The sequence below is a fragment of the Lissotriton helveticus genome, chromosome 3_1 (genome assembly GCF_964261635.1).
Source record: "Lissotriton helveticus chromosome 3_1, aLisHel1.1, whole genome shotgun sequence".
In the NCBI taxonomy this organism is placed as follows: domain Eukaryota; kingdom Metazoa; phylum Chordata; class Amphibia; order Caudata; family Salamandridae; genus Lissotriton; species Lissotriton helveticus.
In genome coordinates, this window is record NC_136061.1 from 96,843,662 (window position 1) to 96,864,993 (window position 21,332).

The window sequence follows — 21,332 nt, forward strand, 5'->3', positions numbered from 1 at the left end:
TACAGTAGGTAATGGCATCAAAGTAGCAGGATTCAAGACAGAGCATCTCCTAAGAGTCACGTTCTCCGCAGCAAGGATAACTTGCTCGTAGCGCGTGAGCCTACTATTGGTCAGATGCTGCGTCTTCGTCCTGGTCATTAGCAATTCAACTGAATGTGGTACATACACCACCACTGGATGTCCCATCACAATACTCTCGCTCCTTTCAATGCTGACACCCGTTGCAGCAACGGATTTGAGACATCCGGGCAACGCTGCGGCTACTGGATCTAATGTAGCCGAAAAATATGCAACTGGTCTACGGGCATTTCCGTGGGTCTGTGCCAAGACTGACAAAGCACATCCCTCTCTCTCACAGCAATAGAGTGAAAATGACTTCTCGTAATCGGGCATTCCCAGAGCCGGAGCATGACACAAATCGTCTCTCAGCTGCAAGAACGCCACCAAGCATTATTCGTCCCATGGTACCGGATCACTCACCTCCTTGTGCGTCAGTTTCTGTAAGGGTTTTGCTTTCAGTGAAAAGTTAACTATCCACTGTCGGCAGTAACCCACCATTCCTAGGAACATTCTAACTTCTCTCTGTGTTGTAGGCGCATTCATCTTCATTATCGCCTCAATCCTTTCTGGTGACACCTTACGTTTTCCTTTCTCTAACCGGTGCCCTAAATACTGTACTTCCGTCAGACAGTACTGCAACTTGCTCGGAGATACCTTATGTCCATTTTCGGCTAAATGGTTCAGTAAGGCAATTGAATCTGCTTTACAGGCTTCCTCTGTCTCTGACGCAACAAGTAGGTCATCTATGTACTGGACCAGAACCGAGTTCTGCGGCAGTACTAGATTTTCGAGATTCTTCTTCAACAACTGGTTGAAGATGGATGGGCTGTCTGTGAATCCTTGTGGGATTCGACACCATGTTAAAACGCGATCTTCCATTTTAAAAGCAAAAAGATACCTGCTCTCTTCATCCAATGGGATGGAAAAGAAAGCCTGGCAAAGATCTATCACTGTGAACCATTCTGCTTGACATGGTATTTGAAACAATATCACTGAAGGATTCGGTACCACGGGACAACATGAAACGACTATGTTGTTAATTTTTCGTAAATCCTGCACTATCCTGAATTTCCCGCTAGGTTTCTGCAAACCCATAATCGGGGAGTTACAAGGACTACCCACGATTTCTTTCAGAATTCCCTGTTGTATCATTGACTCGATCACAGGTTTTATTCCCGCAATCGTTTCCTGTGACAATTTGTATTGAGGCGTTCTTGGAAACTCAGCATTTGGTTTTACCAGAATTTTTACCGGTTCTACCCCTTTAATCAATCCTATATCTTCTCCTGTGAAATCCCACACCTCTGACGCCACTGCATCTCTTAAATCTTGGGGAAGATCTTCTACAGTCAGAGTAGGATATAGTTCTACACAGAATTTTGAATTGGCCACCTTAAAGGTAGCATCATCGTCGGTAGTCTGTACCTCCACTCCTTGCGGGGTGCAGTATATGGTGCAATTCAATTTGCATAACAAATCCCTTCCTAGCAGACATACCGGACTCGAGTCACAAACCACAAACTGATGCTCGTTCATATGATTTCCTATTTTCACAGACACTGGTTCTGTCAAGGGACTAGTCATTCTTTTATTTGCGACTCCTACCACCTGAATAGTTTCCCCTGACATTGGCAAGTCTGGAACCACCGCTGATCTCAGAGTCGAACGAGTAGCCCCAGTATCCACTAAGAACGTAGTGGGACACCCTGCCACTTCTGCCTCAACAAATGGCCCTCTTTGATCCACTTCTAGGACTGCCCCGAGGGTACAGTCCTCTTCACTGCTCACACGTTGTCCTGTCAATGGATCAATGTAGTAACACTTTTCTTCCTCGATGAAGAGAGGCATCTGCTTAAAGACCTTACCCCCTGTCGCTACCTTCGGTGGCTGTGGGAACTGGGCCCGTGGGGCCGAAGTCCCCCCTTTGGCCACCTTGCCTCCTGGAACTGTCACCTTTGGAGTTGGGACTTCTTGAACCTGCTCTTCTACTTCTAGCTCTCCATTTTCGGGGTTAAAGGGACACTCGCGTCGCCAATGCCCCACCTGGTGACACTGATGGCACTTTGTCGTTTTCTTTAAAGTGGCAAAGTCTATCCTAGGTCTCTGCCCTTCTTCATTATCTTTGTTCTGACCGTTTGGTTTTCGTCCCATCCCCTGCTTCTGCTGGCCACCCTTCCCAGCGGACTGCATTTGCACCACCATCAATTTCTCCTTTAGATTCTTGGCTTTAGAATCTATCTCGTCACTACAGTACCTCGCATAACGTAAAATCTCATCTAGTGGTTTGTTCTGCCAACAGATTAAATGTTGCTGTATCATCAAACAAATATCAGGTCTCAACCCCAAGACAAACTTTGACACAAACTGCCCTATATCTTTGGGATCCATTACATCTAGTCCACTGTATTGCTTGAATGTTTTCAATAATCTTTCATAAAACTCGTGAACTGTCTCCTTGGGTTCCTGCCTTGTTCGGTCTATTTTCACCCAATCTATGTCCTGTGGTGGTACCTTATCTTTCAGCCATGCTATTACCCTTTCATACTTTCGCATGACAATCTCGGACGGTCCATTAGTCCGAGCATCCCTCACTGGTTCAGTATTTGGCCATTCAACACTAGTCTTGCACGGGGTCCATAAATCAGATGGGACCACGATGTCAAACAACGTGTTCAAATCTATCCACAGTACTTTCGAGATTTTGACAAACCTCTCTACCTGTTTATACCATTCTACTGGATTGTCCCTCAACTTCGGAAAGGAGTTGGTAAATGCAGCTAAGTCTCCTCTACTCCAGGGCACATGTACATAATTTCCATTTGATATTTCTCGCAAAGGGAATGCCTCCATCTGCATTACCCTTCCCTCAGGGGTCATCACATTTGTACTTCACCTAACTGTGCCCTTTTTCGACCACCTTTCTTCCCATTTGTCCAATTCTCTCCACACTCTTATCCCTGATACCAGCTCTCTTATGTGTGTTTTTAATCCAGTAGTTCTCTTCTCATCTAGATCCTGGTCTGCGTACTGTAATCTGTGGTTACTCTGCAATGCCCTTGTCCTAGATAAATCCACGGCATACCTATCTGCCAAACCAGTCAGTTTCTCATGAAACGCTCTAGCTTTCCTAGTAATATCCTTTGCCATGAACAATAACTCATCCTGTTCATACAATTCTATCCTTTCCAAAGGCAATGTTCCATCTATTATCTCATCAACATCTGATTTTAAACTAGTAACATCGAGCCTTTTTGCCTTAATTTCAGCTTTCAAGACACTCAATTTAGCTCCTCCATCCGCATCTCTCCCATCCCAGCTCCGAGATCTATGTTTAGGTATTGGTGAATTATAGGGAGTCCTCCCCTGTTCCCATCTCTCTAGGTCCCATGCCTTTCCATCTTCTCGGGGTGGGTGGTGAAACACTCCTTCATGCCTCCTAGCCTCTCTCTCCCCATCCTGGCTAGTTTCACGGGATGCAGGGCAAGAGGTTCCATTACTCCCTCTTTCTTCCTCATGCATCTGTGACCTCCGATCACTCGATGTATGACGTGACCTTTCACTGTTCCCTCTTTACCAGTGCTGTACATTTTCCCCAGGTGCGTGTGAGTGATGAGTGCACCTAAACCTATCTCTGTACTCTTGCGTTCTTTGGTCTCCCTCTGTTTGCGTGAGGCGAGACACCTCCTCACACTCCATACTCCTCGTATTCTGTTCCTGCTGTTCTCTCTGATTTGTAGGACATGCATCCCCTCTATTCTCGGGACTTCGGCCTTCCCGACCCTGACTGCTTTCGCTGGCCCCACAATGAGATACAGTCCCGTTACCCCTGTTTTCCCACTCTGTTTCCGTTCTTGTCCTGTTACTCAGGGATACTGTGGACCCGTCCCATTCCCTCAAATCAGCTCTTAATTCTGAATAGGGTCTTGGCCGCGGTCCCCTTAGATCCATTGGTCCTCTCGGACCTCCCTGTTCTGAATTGGGACCGACAGTTGTGTCTAATGGGGTGTTCCATGTTACCGAACCTGGCAATTGCTTCCATGCATTTGTCACGTTATTCCTCCTTTCCATCTCGATCCTTTCTCTATCCAATTGCCTCTGTTCTTCCTCTCTATCTCTCTCTGGGTTATAGATCGATACTATAGGTCCTATGGTAACAGGCACTTGAAGAGCGTCCGGCAATCCAAAGGACTCAACCCTTTCGGTGGCTGGCGTTTTCTGCACCACAAACCTTCCCACTACACTCTGTGCTGTACTAGGTTGAGGTGTCTCCCCACCTTTGATAGGTGTCCATTCCGATATAGGGAGTGGTGTATATCCCTCTATGGCATTCCCATCTTCCCTTGCGAGCCCTCTATCTTCTATCTCCTTAACTCTCGGAGGTGGTCTATCCATTAGCAATCTGTTTATCAGATTGTCCTCCGACTCGCTTTCTTCGTCTTCTTCCATGAGGTTTCCTCCTCCTCCTGCCACCTCCCTCATCGGATAAATTTTTTCCACCTCAATAACCTGTACCCTCCAACGCTTTGCCTCCTCATCCCATTTAGAATCTCGCACTGCTCTTACCGATTGCGTCAGTCTTTGTTGACGCCTGTTCAAATTTCTGTCGTGTGCCGCCCTAATCCATGCATTAAGGGCCTCAAACTGTGTAGGTCTAGGTGAGGGTTTCAATGAGGACATGGTTGCTTTTAGCCGATGTAACACCTCTAACTTAAACGTCCCGTACCTCGGGAACTGCATTTCCTCATTCCCTTCCGTAAGCTTATTCCAAGCCCCAATCCATAATATGGTATGCAGCCCAACATTCGTTGCCATATAATGAGCTGGCGTACCCTCCGGCGGAGCCTCTTCCCCGTAATAATGTTCACTTCGTTTACGTTTAAAAATCCCTTTCAAACACTTAAAACACTTCATGATTTCTCTTTTCTCCGCGTTTGTTTACTTCCTGATGACAATCCACCAATCTCAGCGCCGTTCTTACTAACTGGCCTATCCGTACGCGACTTTCCTCCGACGTCACTCTAGCCGCCCAACCAGAGCGCGGCTCTAGCTAACGTCACACCAACCGCTCAATCACAGCGCGGCTCTAGCCGACGTCACCCGTCCCCCTTCGCAGCAGTTCCCCTCCTTTCTCAGCTCGTCTCCTCGGTCATGCACGCGTCCCATTCATACTCTGAAAAATGATTACTTCCGTCCAAGCGATCACCTTTCTTGACTGTACGCCCACAGTCTTTCTGTAGTTGTCACCTTAACTTGGCGAAATGTCTTTCCGTTTACTTCCAGACAATCGCCCTCTCCGATAGGTTACTCACACACAGTAACTTTCGACCAGCGTCCGTTACTCATACACCCACTCTTACACTCCCCCTATCTTGGATCCACGGCGGTCAATGGTACCTCGTGACCTCCGTACTATGGTCGACAACTACCCTGGATGTTCGATACACCCAAAACCACTTAAGCTCTGGCCTGAACTTAAGATTTCACCAGTTCACCCGTTTACCAGGTAACCAGCTTACCAGGTTGCGCGCTCTCACAACCTTCTCTCATTCACACTACAGGCATTCTACTCCGCAAGACATTACAATACAAATACAACACAAAACACCGCAATCTGTTCATGCATGACCCTTTTTATACTCACTCTCCGATACTGCTGCTTTTCTCGCACCGTCTGCACCTTTCGGCACACGATTCTTCCGCTGCTCGTCTCTCGATGTCTAGGGGCCTTGGGGTAAACTAACCTCTCTAGATTACCTTCCTCAAGAAGATAACCATCCTCACTCTGCTACCAACTGCTAACGCTGGATTACTGGTTACTAGTTACCTTACCAAATCCCAAACTATGTCGACTGAATCGTTGGTACCTGTCATTGAGTAAAAGGTAATCTTACAATAAATCAATCAATTTAAGAACTTACACCACTCTAAATGACCACTGACCAAATTTTAAGTTTCAAAGATTTAATATAAAGTCAAAGATAACTGAAGATACAAACTTCTCAAAATGAGATTAAGAAGATAAATCGGTATCACTATGAACATGAACTTTTTGAATAGTCTGAGTCTGAAAAACAGAATAATAAGTACAAGCTCAAAAACCATAAGTGTTGCCAAAATGGATACAAGTTGCAACCTCAAAGTCATTACAGAAAAGAAAATTAAGGTTAGTCTGTCCCTACACTATACTAAATGACATCCCTACTTAGCAAGATCTTTACCCCCCTAGGTGTCAGCCGTGGTGACTTCCTAAGAAGATCACACACTTCTCTTTGTCTCTTCTCTGATAATGGGTCTCTCCTGATCAGCCTATCTGCCTACCCATCCGCTTCCTTAGGCTCCCAAAATCATCTGCTCTGCTCTCCTCCCGGGTCTCTTTTCCTAATACCAAATCACATTTCCAAAAGAAACGCCCCTTGGGACGCCCCTCACGTGGTACATCTTTGCGCGGCAAACTCCATGATGGCACTCTTGAAGACCCTCGTTAAAGTTGACCTTGGTTCCCAGGCTTCTTCTCCAGTGCGCTGATACCCCCTGAAATTCCTGGAAACTCCTACGGGCCTGCGCAAGGCGCCACTGAACAAAGCCCCTTTCATTCTAGCTGATTAAGACCCTTGCACCTGCATACAGCTCGTCCTGCAGTGGGCCTCAAATTCCAGACTCCACCATATCTTTAAGTCGTAAAACACACTCCAATCTCGGTGCTGGACACCTCTCGACTTCTTCCCTAACGAGCACATGGCGGTTCAAACGACATGTCATTATCTGTTCAGGCCTACTTGATTTACATGAAGCAGGTCCCTGCACTCTTAAAACATTAACTTGATTTAAACAACATTCTTAACTAGCATACGTTTCTAAAACAACACATCTATAAAGCATATATTTCAAACTTAGTTCGATAATACATTTGGAAGAACCACGTCAACTTTGTCTCACATTATTTTAGCAGCACGTTTAGGTTTGCTGTGAATTGCCCTAAGGCCTACACATTATACTGGATTTCAAAGTTCTATTCAACTCTAACATGATTCCTTTAACATGAGAACATGAGGTTTTCCTATTCATCCCAAACATTTCTACATTAGTCTCACACAGTTATGATTATTGTTACTCTACTTAAACATTCTATGCATTTCACTACTGAATATAAGACACTCTGTGTATTTCACTTCTAAATATAAACACTCTGGTGCAAAGTACATGTTAACTAACTACGTGCTTGTAAATATGGTACACTTATACATTTTTTTCCAAACTTGTGCTCTCTCAGCTGTGAAACCAATCAGGGAAAATATCACGAAGGCAGCTTCGCGATATCAAGGAGGGGTAGAGATATTTGAAATCACGTTAAGTATGCCTTAACACAGGAATTTAACGTCTGTTAAATTCCTGACTAAGGCATACCTAACATGGGGGGTGAATTGTGTGGCCCTATCAATAAGGATATCGCCGTTTTCCATGGAACATCGCTGGAAAACCAGTAATGTTCCATGAAAAACCGCTATCGCTGGAATATTTATGGCCAAAGCCCTAAGCATTGCTAATAAAGCGCTAGCTTGGCGATATATTCCAGCGATAATTATCGCCAGCCCTTAATAATATGCCCCATGGTGTCTAAACAAGAATGAGAAACATTCCTGCCCTTGCCTCTATGACAATGCCATTAATGAACTAAGTAGGTCAGTTGTGTGCTCTACATGTTCTGTAGATTCTTGCTATACACCTAGGAACATTATAGTTTATTCAACCAAACAGAAGAGGTTTTTGTACAGCCCACACCCTTAACTCAGTATTGGAAGGTGGTTTCATGTGATAATGAAAAAAAGCAGGCTCAGTGAAATAAAGTGCCAAGGATCACCCAATTTGGCCAAGCAGGGAAGCCAGGATTGATCCCAGATTTTTCCAGTTCCACACTGTGCCATTCACTCACTTGATGTTTATCTTCTTATCTTAAATCAAAGGTAATGCTTTGTTCTTAAAGGATGAGATTACATTCCATATTGTATTATTGGCAGTGTCACACAGGGCAAACCTTGTCCAAGGACATACAAGCACTTCACAACAAATTTTGTTACAATCTTTTTATAGACCTGAAAGATTTGCTGGGATTCTCAGGATGTGTAGCTCAAGCCTCCATTCCAACCTGGTTCCACATGTTACAAGGACCAGTGCTTAAATTGTAAAAAACTTTGTGCCGGGGCTCTCGACAGGAGGACACTACAGCTTGCACCATCCTTTGCCCTTGGCAGCACTGCCACTGACAGCACCAACACATTACTAATTATCACACTCTTAAAAGCGTGACAGTTCATACTTTTACAGGCCCACAAAGCTATAATATTGGCTTTGGAGGCAAATACTAATAATTAGAAATTTAAATTGAAAATGTAAACAGATATTGTTGGGCTCTTACTAACCCTTTCCATGCTCACGATGGCTCCTCGCCGTCATGAGCCACGGGCGGCGTGTGCTCATGATGGCGCGGAGCCGTCATGCAACTGCCGCCCGCCCACGCTCTGCCTACGTGGCACTAATTCCCCGCCTGTGCGGTCGAATTAGTGAGTGGGCGAGGTCATGACGGCTCCACACCATCATGAGCACACGCCGCCCGAGACTCATGATGGCGTGGAGCCGTCATGAGTACGGGAGCGCCACGCCCAGCCCTTAGCCCCGTCCACGCCGCGGCCGAATTCGCACCGCGGCGAAAAGGTTAAATTGGCAGACACAACGACCATGTGGCAGACAGTCATAAGCCCCGGTGCTGGCAATTAAGTGCCGGTGCTGAGCTCCGGAAAGCACCAGCACACATTAAGCACCGGAACAGCTGCTGTATTCCTTAGGCCGGATTGCCTCCTGTGAAGGGTCGGACCGTTTTGGGCTTCAGGTTCCAAGAGGACCTCGAGCTGAACCAAGCCAGGCATCCATCTCCAGTCTGGCTCAAACTTTCATTGGCTCACCCAACTCAGCTGCATCTCTTTGTGCCCTCTGACCTTCTTGTGACGATGTATGGAAACAATTAAGAAATTGCACCAATCTGAAAAAAGGTACCCCATACATGGCGAATTATGCAGATTTATGAATAAAATATGATTGTCAAATATTTTTCCTTAAGACACCGTATAACTGTCGACAAAGACGAATTAAAGTAGGTTGCTGAGTTTTAAAACTGTGAAAGTTCCGCTGACCCCGCCAGAAGGAGGGAATGGTGCATGCACAGGATGTGTCTTTGTCAGTCAGGGCACGTAAAGAAACCTGCGTGAAGACGTCCAATGCGGAAGCAAGCACAGATGGGCCTGAGACAGAGGCATGTCCCAAGTGGCAGCAGCCAAGCGCAGGCGCGCCACCGCGCGCTCACCTTTTACCAATTAACGACGGAAACTCATCAAAGGATCAAACAGAAGCCACATCTCCAGCATCGAGGCGGCCCACGTGCGACACCTCACCTGGGAACATCTGCGCTGCGTGGACTACAAATCAGATGCTGAGCTCCTCACCTGGATGGACCTCGTGACGAGGACACAAATCAAAGTCTTTTTGAGGATCCAGCGATTGGAAGGATGAATCAAGGGACTTGGCGATGTAAGAAACTTCTCTGACGTATCTGGAACACGTAATTTGAGAGACAGGCCCAGTGGGAGGTTCAGGAGGTATTCAAGATGGCGGACGGGGTATTGTTCTGCCAGAGCTCTCTGTACATGCCTTGTTTTCTGTTGATAGTTGCACTGTCCATGCTTCAACATGGAGTCTTATAAATGCCTCTCATCTCCTTAACCCTGCTGTGTGATGCAAAACCAAGATTTTTTCTCACTCTTTATAGCTTTAATTGTGTTGCTATCACCTTATATTGGTCACTATTACTAACCAACTGGTGTGTCATTGCCTTACAAATGATATCCTTGGCGCTTTCTTCTAGTGCCGCTGACCAGAACTGAGATCGACAGCGCTTCTCGTGAAGATCTCCTTTGCAGGAAAGGGGTCCCCAGGTACCTCCTGGGACTGGCTCAGTACTTGACCCGTGACATCCAGGCCAGACAGCTACAAGTGGTTCTCGAGGCCTGGCGGCAGGTTTTAGACCTGCTGGAGTTACTGAGTCACCTCTAATGATACTCAGTCTTCTATTTTTGATATTCTGGACCATGGGTCACCCTTGGCTTCCAAGGGAATTTTCCTCTTTTCTCTGAGGAATACATTTTCTTATTGGACTCTCCTTGTCAATAGAGACCCAAGTAACGTGGCATCGCTCAGGGCTTGCTTCTATCCCCAACTCTGGCCAACATCTATCTTCAGCGTTCTTGGTGTATCATGGCATGACCAAGGTAATGATGAGCAGGCTACACTTAAGGTGACGCAATTAGCAGAAAACACCTTGACATTCACTCAGTCCACATTAATAATCCATCAGAGGCGGACACAGGGTAATTGTTTAGAAATGGTTCTAAAACGCAGCCCTCCGACCAGCTTGGACCAATCGGCTGCAACTACGGGCAGGTGAATATTGGGAATCGCACCATTACCCCGCACACTGAAGTCATTTATAGTCCTCCATAAATATTGGAAACCAATATGTTGGGGTGCTTTGCACAGCCCATTGCTGTATCTGGCTGCAGTGCAGCATCATCCCCTTGCTGGATCAAAAACACACGGTTACTGTTGGCAGAGCCTTTGAGTGGTTAAATATATATTACTGTCCTATCGATAGTTTACTGTGTATCCTCTAGGATGAGCTTGCCTCAAAAACACCCCTAAATTTTAGTATGGGTCCAGCTTATCGAATATGGAATATGGGGCTACCTGAACATCGTAAGCAAAATATTTTTGTCATCGATAATAGTCGGTGCCCCAGAGCAGCTGCCAAAAGCAAAAACAATAGTTGATGGATAGAATGCAGAACAATGTCATACATTCACCCCAGTACAGAGATCTGGTCCTTAATCCATTGTTTTTGTGCACTCCACACCACCCCAGTTCAGACATGGCCATATGCAAATCAGACTTGACCCTGTGCCTCATGGGAACAGTCCAGCCCGAACTGTCAAGCCATGTCTTTCCTGGACCGGAATCAAGCATCCTAGGACCGGTTTCTGGCTATCAGCCTTCTTCAGCCAGGATAACTTGACTCCAGTGGTGTGGAGAGCATGGGACTCACGTCTGAGCATACCCATCCCACTCGGGGTGACATGCAAAAACAACAGTTGATGGACAGAATGCAGAACAATGTCATACATTCACCCCAGTACAGAGATCTGGGCCTTAATCCATCGGTTTTTGCACTCCACACTACCCCAGTTCAGACATGGCCAGCTGCCAGCATTCAGAACAGCTCATAACTCTCAGGGTATTGCGTTGACCCCCAGTCGCTACAGGGAGGAGGTGTAAGACGCCTGGTGGACTTTGGCTGCTCATGGATCACTGCTAGAATGTCTTAGATCTGGCTGAAGCCTGAATTCCCGCTAAAGCCCTCTGTCCTTTTGGAAGAAGCTGCAGGAAAACTCCAAGGTATCTAGGAGTCGATCAGGTGGACAGTCTTGTGCATTCAACGCATCCATCAGTCAACGGCTTGTAAAGTGCGACTACTCACCCGTGAGGGTCTCAAGGTGCTGGAAGGGGAGTGCAGGGGGGCTGCTGGGCGAACTGGGTGGATGATCATTTGAAGAGCCAGGTCTTGACGTCCATCCTGAATTGGGTCAATGATGCTGATTGCCTGCGGTGAAGGGGCATGTCTTGGCAGCGAAGTAGATGCAAAATCTTCCTCGGGTTCTGGTTTGGTGAATCCTGGGGATAGAGGCGAGGGCGAGGTGGGAGGATTGGAATTGTCTGGTGGGCACGCGACTTCTCAAGGGACCTCTTACGTGCAAGACGTGTGAAAGGTTTACTTACCTTCATGAGATCATCATTACCTGACCTTTGCTGATTTTTCTACGCTCATAGGTCTGTAGCACTATGGACATGGTCAGTGATGATGGAGGAAGTGTGGAAAGAAAGGACTTACAGTAACTCCCTTTTATACTACGATCGTAGATGAGTTGTGTGGGACACAGTGCTTAATTTTATCTGGTGGTTTCCGGTGCTTGGCACCAGCACTTAATTGTCAACACCTGCACTTATTTCAATTTGCCTCATGGTGGTTGTCTAATTTAGAGACAATCTCAACAACAGTTGTTTATTAATTCAATATAGATAAAAAATGACTAATACCTACCACCCAGGCCATTCTTATAGCTTTGGGGACCCGGAATAGTCTGAATCGTCACACTTGTAGGAGTGTGAGTGTTAGTCGTAATATTGGTACTGTCATTTTCAGTGCTGACATGGGCAATGGATGGGGTAAACCACTTTCGGTTTTACAGGCTAAGCTCTAGCAAGGTATTAACTACAAGACATGAAACTCAAATAGGATAAAAGAGCCTGTGATTGATGACTATTTTTATGAGATAGTTGTCTTTAGTGGTTGAGGTCATGCTGGAAGGTTCTTCCATTGCAGCTGTTGACTAGTTATATGTTTAGTGTTTATTTCCTGACTATTTCCCTATCGGAAGTTCATGGGGTTTCCAGTTTTCCCTGGTTGAGATGTAGGAACATTGGGAATATTTATGCGCGGTTTCTGGAAAAGGTTTTGCAATTTTCTAGAGAGTTAACTTTAAAAGCAGTTGTTTTGCCACATAGAAACTGGATGGCTGTTGATGGTGATCAATTTTTTTCTTGCAACAACTTGATGGTGGAGAAGGAATCTTGATAATCAGCTAAAACACAAATCCGGGGAAGCTCACAAACAAAGAAGAGTGAACAGAGTGAACAAAATATTAATGAGAATGACAGCAAGTTTGGGAGAGAAAAACTTCCCACATCTCTACTATTGACGCTAGAAAATCGATCACTCCCATGCCCAGAGCTGAGGCTCATGCCTTGTTTGTGGGAAGTGCCTGTAAGGGATCATTTGGAATGAATATTTTAGTAATAATAATATGAACATGTTATTTAAATAGTACTTCATGCTTCAATTTCTAAACACTTTAAATAACTGGTGTCATTACTCATTGTAAGGGTACTTAAGCCATCGACCTCAGTAGAATGAAAGGCTGAGTTGCAACCATCGGGTCATGAGCACACGCCGCCTGTGACTGATGACTGCTTGGAGCCGTCATGAGTAAGGGAGCGCCTCGCTCGCAACGCCCTTCCCCCCCGCACCGTGGCCGAATTTGCGCCGCGGCGAAGGGGTGAATAGAAATGTTCTTGTATTATTGTTTGTATTTTGTGAATTATCATTTGTACCTATGAAATCATGAATTTGATATGTTGAGCACTATAATTACGCAATAACAGCATCTCAGGAAGCACAGCTTTTTATTAATTTCAATAATTTTTAAATATATAAATGCTAATATTTTATTGTGAAGCACTGAATTGTGAGTTTGCGATTTGACTTGTCTTATGTACTAGTTGTTTAAATAATAAAAGATATAAAAGACACTATCTTTTTTAACAAATAGAATGGCTGTTTATGAAATAACATGTTTTGATATTTGACATACACAGTTGTTTATCTGTTGTTTTTTGTTCACTCATTAATGCTACTCTTGTTTAGGCTTGAGGGGATATAGCGTTACTACGCACTAAGCCCTTACTAACTTGCTGTGACGAAGGACAACATTTATTGTAATCTATTCTCGTCTTAGTGGACATAGGCATATTGATGCAATTTTGACAAATTCTTTTGAGAAGGAAGCTCTTTTCTGTTCCTGGTTTCCATACCCTGTCCCTTTTCTTTAAATAGGGTAACTCTCTTGAGATTGTTGGTTACTTGCTTTGAGGACAGGCAGCAACTGGTGTGCAGTTTACAAAGATCAACCAGATTTCATTGTTTAATGAACCACTTCTTCAAAAGACCAAAGCTTCTTTTGAACTTTACCTTTCTAATAAAAACAAGTGATGGGTGGTTTGCTTGAATTATTCAAAGCCACTGGTAATTACTAGGGTCGATTCTCTGTCTATCGTTTGTTTGCTCACCATGCCACCCCAGACAGGAATCAGCCATATGTAAATCAGCCTCGGTCCTGCTCCAATAGGAATAGTCCAGGCTGAATTGCCAAGTCAGGATCCCTCTGAACTTGAATACAAGCAACCCAAGACTCGTTAGGTCTTTGTTACTGGGGATACAGCAGAGTCTTGTGGCAAAGTGAGCATGGGTCCCTCCTATGGGCTTATCCATCACACTTACTTTATATTTTGTCATTTTAACTGTTCTGCCTCACCTTCAGATCCTTTTTAGGGCTCGGACTCCTCCCCACTGTAAGTGGGGGAGGAGTTTCGAGATCCTAATGTTAATGAAGAAAAAAAAGAAGTATCTCCTAGGGCCTTGGCGAGAGGAATTCCACACATTCCTTAGGGTTTTCTGTCATCTGGCCAGTGATTCGTCTTCCTTGTGTTTTCGTTTTAATAGGCTTGAAGTGATAGGGTAAATGTAGTTTTGTTCCGCCATTTTGGGCATATTTCGTTCGTGCTCGCGCAAAGAAGTACATAAATTATAATTAGGAGCTGTCAGGGTGCCTCCGTTAGTGAATCCAGATGGCCGGGCGCGTTCACAATTCTGCAGCGCTCAGCGCGCAGCTTCCTTGTTTTGTTAGGCACGGTGAGATTAAGTGATTTGTCCAGAATCACGGATGTTGAGCGTCGTTGCCGAGACACGAACCCCGTTCTCCAGCTTCGAGGGCGACCGCTCTAGCCGTAAGCCTACATCCTTGCGCTTTCATCCTTTTGGGATCGGAAAATGTATTACCAATTTATTGACACCGCTTTGGAGCAACAGAGCACGGTACAGAGCGCTAAAAAGAATGTGTTGCAATAAAGTTAAACGTACATATATATTTTTAATACAATACATTTTTTACAGGTATGCAACAATGCACTGCAAGGTTCACGCCTCATAAAGATGTTTATGTGTATTTCGAATAAAGCGCCTTTTGTTTTTTTCACCATTTCTTCGGCTTCCCCCGCTCGAAGCGCACTCGGGAATGTGAAAAAGTGTTCCTGAGACTCTGGCACTCGAGCGGGCTCCAAGCCGGAATCACACAGTGTCAAATATGACATCATTTTTTATTGCTCAGTCCTGCGGCACGTGAGCTGTGTGCGCGAGAAACCTCATTCCAGCCCACGGACACACGAAAAGTAGTTGTAAGAGCTGCGGCCATCATTAGCGGACACTTGGACCCTTTCTCTAAGAACAGAAAGTAGCCGTGAGAGGAGCGCCGGCAATTACTTCAGAGGAAGAGTTTGGAGCCGAAAACAAGACTTTCACTAACTCCTTGGATGGCGACAGAAGGGTTTCATACACTAGACACACATATGTCTGGAGGTGTCACAGTCCATACGTGGAGATGGACACTTCGCTGTTCTTCATTCGCAAAGATTAAAAGAAATACGAACTTGGCTGCGACATGAATGGCGGAAACGGTCGGGTGAACACAGTTCGTAAGAGATCCGTCCCGTGAAGTGCACCAAACGCGTTCTGGAGAAACCCTGTCCTGAGCCACTCAACAGCGGCGTGGGGATTCGATTCGTTTAAAAGAATATTTGTCCGACGTTGTGATTTTTCCTTCGGCTTCTGTGCACAGCATATAATACCATCTTAATTCAATGTATTTAGTTGTGACTGTGTAGTTCATTGTTTGTGGACGATAGTGAAGTTGAAATATCTAGAAAAGAGAATTTTGTACATATATAAATATAATAGTGGTGGACTGTATGGAGTATGATCGGACGCCTGAAACTGCAGCTGGTGTGTGAGTGCCGGCTCTTGTGACACTGTGTCTGTCTCCTGTCGGCTCCTCCTCACACGGTGCTGTGGCTCTCGTGACTCTGTGTCTGGCTCCTGCCTGCTCCTCACACAGTGCTGTGGCTCTCCTGACACTGTGTCTGTTTCCTGCCGGCTCCTCACACGGTGCTGTGGCTATCGTGACACGGTGTCTGTCTCCTGCCTGCTCCTCACACGGTGCTGTAGCTCTCGTGACACTGTCTGTCTCCTACTGGCTCCTCACACGGTGCTGTGACTCTGTGTCTGCCTCCTACTGGCTCCTCACACGGTGCTGTAGCTCTCGTGACACTGTGTCTGTCTCCTGCCTGCTCCTCACACGGTGCTGTGGCTCTCCTGACTCTGTGGTCTGTCTCCTGCCGGTTCCTCACACGGTGCTGTGACTCTGTGTCTGTCTCTCACTGGCTCCTCACACGGTGCAGTGACTCTCGTGATTCTGTGTCTGTTTCCTGCCTGCTCCTCACACGGCACTGTGGCTCTCCTGACACTGAGTCTGTCTCCTGCCGGCTCCTCACACGGTGCTGTGGCTTTCGTAATTCTGTGACCGTTTCCTGCCTGCTCCTCACACGGCGCTGTGGCTCTCGTGACACTGAGTCTGTCTCCTGCCGGCTCCTCACACGGTCACATGGTGCTATGGCTCTCTGACACTGTTTCCGTCTCCTGCCGGCTCCTCACACGGTGCTATGGCCCGGAATACCAGGAGGACCCCCCCCCCCCAGGCCGGAGTGGCGGTGCGGCGGTGCAGAGTGGCGGTGCAGAGTGGCGGTGCAGAGTGGCGGTGCAGAGTGGCGGTGCAGAGTGGCGGTGCAGAGTGGCAGTGCAGAGTGGCGGTGCAGAGTGGCGGTGCAGAGTGCAGAGTGGGGGTGCAGAGTGGGGGTGCAGAGTGGCGGTGCAGAGTGGGGGTGCAGAGTGGGGGTGCAGAGTGGCGGTGAAGAGTGGCGGTGCAGAGTGGCGGTGCAGAGTGGCGGTGCAGAGTGGCGGTGCGGCGGTGCAGAGTGGCGGTGCAGAGTGCAGAGTGGCGGTGCAGAGTGGCGGTGCAGAGTGGCGGTGCAGAGTGGCGGTGCAGAGTGGCGGTGCAGAGTGCAGAGTGGCGGTGCAGAGTGGCGGTGCAGAGTGCAGAGTGGCGGTGCAGAGTGACAGCAGAGTGACAGTGAGTGCAGAGTGACAGCAGAGTGACAGTGACAGCAGAGTGACAGTGAGTGCAGAGTGACAGCAGAGTGACAGTGAGTGCAGAGTGACAGTGAGTGCAGAGTGACTGTAGAGTGCAGAGTGACTGTAGAGTGCAGAGTGACTGTAGAGTGCAGAGTGACTGTAGAGTGCAGAGTGACTGTAGAGTGCAGAGTGACTGCAGAGTGCAGAGTGACTGTAGAGTGCAGAGTGACTGCAGAGTGCAGAGTGACAGCAGAGTGCAGAGTGACAGCAGAGTGCAGAGTGACAGCAGAGTGACAGTGAGTGCAGAGTGACAGTGAGTGCAGAGTGACAGTGAGTGCAGAGTGACAGTGAGTGCAGAGTGACAGTGAGTGCAGAGTGACAGTGAGTGCAGAGTGACTGCGGAGACAGTGTGTCAGGGTGCACATTGTGTGAGTGTGCAGAATGAGTGTGCAGGGTAAACAGTGTGTGACTATGCAGGGTGACATTGGGAGTGTGCGGGTGAGCAGTGTGTGAATGTTACGGGGCAGTGTGTGAGTGTGCAGAAAACACCACACACACATACACCACACACACATAACGCACAAACAAACCACACACCTCAGTCTCTCAACACCACACACTTGTCACCACTCAACACAACACACTCACCACCACACTCACTCCCCAGGCTCACCCCCACAGACTCACCACCACACACTCACCAGCACACAGAAAACAACACACACAACAACACACCTCCAGCCGTCAATTAATGCTTTCACCATGCACAAACACCAACAACCATCATCCATCTGTGCACGCTTTTACCAAGCACACACCCACCAGCCGTCAGTGCACCCTTCCACCAGGCACACACACCTCCAGCCGGCAGTGCACTTTTCCACCAAGCAATCGCAGTATGGTACACTTTACTTTTAAACATATTCATATAAAGCACAGCATGCCACCATTGGTAAAATTACAATTCAACAAACATACTTCCACTACACACCACATGCAGACACTCCATAACACATGGCAAAAAGACATTGGCATTTACAATGCCATTAGCTCAAACTCAAATAAATCCGAGCCCGATTGCATTTCTAATGCTTGTTTTATTTGACACTGTAAACCTGGAGGAAATATTCAGACTTCTACGGCAACAAGAAGCCAGAAGTTACTGTGCCGGGACAGTCTAAGATTTCACAGGCACGTCTGTGTAATGGGGTATTTTCAGTAGCATCACTGCACCTCTGGAACTCCTGGACTGTCCTGACTTGTTTGATTCCGCCCCTGCTGCACTTCATAAAGGCATTTAAAGTCTATGTATATGACCAAGTTTCCCAGATGGTCATTTGACGATGCAGCCTTCTTTTCTGTTTTGTTTTACAGTTTATTCAGTTGAATTTATAGTGTGTGTGTTTTCACAAATTTGTGAGTATATTAATATAGGTTTTGCAACTTTCTACAGAACCATTCTTTTCCCTGGAATGAGGAGTTTGGAAAATTAAATACAATAAAATGTGACCTCCGATTATAAATCCTAGTTTGCAAATGGATTATCTAGTATTTGAACTTTAGAACTCACATTTAGGAAACCAAACTTCCACCCCCCTACTAAGGGGCCCATTACGATGTCGGGCGGATTGCCCCCGCCTGGCTGGCGGTAGCCACTGCCGGCCTGGTGGGGGCAATCTGCCCGCCATCCACTCCCGAATGCCCCCCCGCCATATTAGTATGGCGGGGGGGACCACGGCGGACTGAAAGACCGTCCGCCGCTTTTCCGCCCCGGTCGCCTTTTGGCCGGGACGGAAAAGGATTAATATGGTGGCGGTGTCTCATAGACACCGCCAGCCATATTAGTATGGGCCAAATCTGATGCCTTTCTGTGGCGGCGATGCCGCCATGGAAAGGCATGCGGTCTTCACTCTGGGGACGCCCAGAGTGAAGGAGGGGTGGAGGGTGCACACAGGGGGTACCTGTGGTACCCCCCAGCATTTACATGAACAAAGCGGCAGGCACCGCGCGGTGCCTGCCGCTTTGTTTATGCAAATGCGCGCATTAATTTTTAACATTGTGGCGGGCGGTGCAGTGAGCATCGCCCGCCACAATGTTAAAAATGGGGGATTCGCCCGTCACCTTGGCGGGCGTATCCTAATGCAGACATCGGGACCCCCGCCCTTAAGGCGGGCCGTCCCGTTTTCCACAAGGGTAGCGGGCAGGCAAAGCCCGCCCGCCATCCTAATGGGGCCATATGTCTGATGCATCAAATGGCTGACGATCACTTCCTTAAAACTCATATGTAGAAGAAACCTCCGCTTTGATAGCTGACAGTTGCCCTCCACCACCCCCTACACCTGCCCCTCCCCACGTATCACAAGATGAGCCCTTTGGACCCAAGGCTCATAGGGAGGCACCAGTGATCGCCCAATGTCATCTATGGTATGCTCAATCTACCAATGTACATATTTGTAAATTATTGCAGAGTATTTAGTAGTGTGTGTGAAAAATAATAGTACTTCTCATGTTTCTAAGTAAAAAGTACTGACTGAACAATCAGTTATTGGGTGTTATTATTGAGTGCCAGTGATTGGTGATTACTAGCCTACACCAGCTCCCTTGTGTTGGACTTGGACTGCTCTGCTTCGCTACCCTGTGAGAGTCAAGAACTACAATGGGGTGCTTGGTTCCCCATGAGGACAATTGTGGACACATCTTTATATAAGCCTAACTGCTCTGTGCCAAGCTACCAGAGGGCGAGCACAGGTTATCTTTTAGTGTGTATCTATCTTATCTGACTTGAGAGGTGGAACCTGCCTGGCCTGGGTGCCTGCCTCAGCCAACCAGGAATCCCATTTCTAATATTCTAAAAACCATCTTAAATTTGCTATTGAGGATCATCGGAGGTTCCACAGAAGATTGCATATAACATGAATATCAACATTTCAGAGCAGCTTGGAGGGTGAAAGCCAAGCCAGCAGATCTTTGAGCAAACCACATAATAGGAAGTGACTATTACATGGTCTTTAGTCAGTGACCTCACATAACCTTTGACCAAGTGACATCACAGGCAGTGACATCACATGGTCTTTGTTATACAACTCAGGCTCTCATTACATGTGGTCTGTAATTGGTGTGATATGTATTGCACTAGATAAAATACAACTCTACTGAGTCTGGATTTTTATTTTTTCATACCATGTTTGTAGCACACAATTTAAAAACAGACGCCAGTGAAAAATCCTTAGCTAAAAGAGATTCACATTGACAAAGCCTACAGCTCTCGAACTGTCGAGACCTATTGGCTTTGCCAATGCTTGTATTACTGTGTGTTCATGCTTCAGCAATTGTGCTAATCGAGCGTATAGTCTTACTCTTCCTCCTGTGATCCTATATATTCCACTGGACATCCCCGACATTGTGGTACTGAATGGGATTGCCATTGTCAGAACAAGGAAAAGTGTAAGCTATTTCCCAAATGTGATGATCACGGTGAAATCGGTCATAAATTACCTAAGACACTAAATGGACTAACAATACTTTTAATTGCAGATAAGTTAAAGACATAAAAAAAAAATCTGAATAAAATGTACCAGGGAGTGTTAAGGTGTTAAGAGCAGGCAGAAAGCTGTTAGCAGTAATGGTTTCTCCAAACCTGAGAAAGGATTGTTGAATTAAGATTTATAAGGTCCTTGCTGAAAGCTTAGAAGTAATGAAAGCTTGACGTCGAAGGGCATAGCTCATGTTTCTGATTTCTGATTTTTGAAGAATTGTAATGGTGCATGTCCAAGTGTCTGATGCTGAATGTGGAAATGAGCTAGTTAGCATACAAATTGAAAAGATATATGGTTGCTTTTATTCCCCACAAGTGTATTAAGTTTGTCCTAGTGTGCAGTGTGGCAGTAACGGGCACACATCACATCGATGCAAATTAAATGACTTTTATTTGTCTTCACCCAAAGCAAAATTTCAATTGGCGGAGGTTAACGTCTTCTAGAAGGTAGTGTCTTAGGAGGAAAGGACCATGAGATGCCAGCCAATGGGAATGGGTTGATTAACCAAACAGTTTAAAAAACCCTCTGTCCAAACTATAAGGCACTAGATGGTCTGAGAGATGCACCACCCAACACAGCGCCAAATATATCAGGTGGCAGAATGAGGTGGACGGCCTCTGTGCAGTTGTTTTTAGCGCTAAACAAACAACACAACTGCCAGTACTGGACTAACTCAAATCCTAATACCCCAAGACCTGTTATGAACAAAACATATCAGTCTAGTGTAGCGTTTATTTACTCATTTATTTCTTCAAAGAAGTTTTCAAAAAGTTTTTATC